Below are 1,735 nucleotides of genomic sequence, written 5' to 3'. Positions count from 1 at the left end.
CCAGGATGGTCTCGATCTCCTGACCTCGTGATCCACCCGTCTCGGCCTCCCAAAGTGCTGGGATTACAGGCTTGAGCCACCGCGCCCGGCCAGGTCACTCTTAAAGGATCAGTTTCTCTTTGAAGTTTCGGTATTACAAATAATTTTTTTTAAGGGGTCGATTGAAGTGAGTTTAATAAAGAAACTGTTAACAGAGGTGTAGACAGTTCGAATGAACCAGTAAGGAATAGTGTTGCACCCGACAACAGTGAAAAGCTGTTACTCCCTGTGAGCCTAAAGGGACGGGCAGAGGCGGGGCCCTATTACCAGAACCAGGTAAGACCTATAGTCTTGGAGGAGGGGGTCACTCGATAGAAGTTGTGGCTGCAGGCCCTGCCGTGGGGTGAGGAGAAAACGGAATAAATACCCCAACTGCACCCTCCTCCTGCCCTTAAATCTCCTGCTTTTGTTCCCCAATGGCAAACCCAGTTGGCAGCCAGAGGGCAGGAAAGACAAGACAGTGTGGCCCTTAGGGTCAGCTTACTGGGGCACAGGCAGGGGCAGAGAATGGATCTGGGAAGGGCAAATGGAAAATAATTGGCAGCTTCCTTTCTGAAGCTATGGAAAGAGATGGGGCATTTTTCACACGTCAAAGATACATTAGGTGACTACTCCTGAGCTCAAATCTCCATATATTATGGTTTATAGAATAATCTCAGGCCATAAATGGTCATCCCCTGTCGGGGTGTTTTTGTGTGTTTTTCTGAGACAGGGATTCCATCTGTCACCCAGGCTGGACGGCAGCCTCAATCTCTGGGGCTCAAGTGATCCTCCCGCCTCAGCCTCCCAAGTAGCTGGGACCACCGTGTCTGGCTAACTTTATTTTTTTTTTTGTAGAGACAGGGTCTCACTATGTTGCCCAGGCTGGTCCTATGTTATGTTGTTATTTTATGGTTTCTACTCTTAAGTACCTTCATTTACCTGAAGGATTAGAACTAAATTTTTGAAACAAGAGTTAATGTTTAATTATATATTTGCAAAAATATGGCATGTTATTCCAAATCCTAATAGTTTCAAACCAGGACTTTGCTTACGTGTTGGTGGTGTAGGCCACTATTTATGTGTGTGGTGTGATTTCATGACAAGAGTCCATGGCCCTCAGAAATCTCCCTCCGTGCTTGCTGTGTCTGAAACGTGAAACTCCCTCGTGGAAATAGAGTTTTGAGCCGAGTTAAAAATCACATTTTCTAGGAAAAGTAAAAAATTAAACTCTTAACTAAATTCTTCACAGTTTATGGTGAACACAGTAGACCTCTCCAGGCAATTGGGGTCTCCCCAGAGTTGCCACAGTAATTAGAGATAAAAATAGCCAGAGACCTATCTGGTCAGTTTTATTTTCCATATCTCTTGGTGTAGCCCCTTGGCAGTATTACACAAAGAAGAGGGTGGAGTGGAAGGATTATCAGAGCCAGGAACAGGCTTGGGTTTTAGTACCCAGATGGGACAGAAGACAAAGCTGCTGGGCCCTCCTAAGGAAAGGGAAGTTGACTCTGAAAGCTTTAGAAAGCATAAAGTCTTTATTTTTTTTTTTGAGATAGAGTCTGCCTCTGTCTCCAGGCTGGAGTGCAGTGATGCAATCTCAGCTCAGTGCAACCTCTGCCTCCCAGGTTCAAGAGATTCTCCTGCCTCAGCCTCCCAAGTAGCTGGAACTACAGGCACGTACCACCACGCGCCCAGCTCTTTTTTTTTTTTTTTT

At 45.8% G+C, this 1,735-nt stretch overlaps 1 protein-coding gene across 2 annotated transcripts in view; it reads left to right on the top strand.

Annotated features, from left to right (window-relative positions):
- Window positions 1-1,735, top strand: part of ZSCAN21 (zinc finger and SCAN domain containing 21) — a 16,666-nt gene that overhangs the window by 8,961 nt on the left and 5,970 nt on the right. The window lies entirely within an intron of this gene.

Source organism: Mandrillus leucophaeus, unplaced genomic scaffold (assembly GCF_000951045.1).
Source record: "Mandrillus leucophaeus isolate KB7577 unplaced genomic scaffold, Mleu.le_1.0 Scaffold29, whole genome shotgun sequence".
NCBI classification, from domain to species: Eukaryota; Metazoa; Chordata; class Mammalia; order Primates; family Cercopithecidae; genus Mandrillus; species Mandrillus leucophaeus.
The sequence above is the reverse complement of the archived record's forward strand: the minus strand, read 5'-3'. Positions and strand labels throughout refer to the sequence as shown.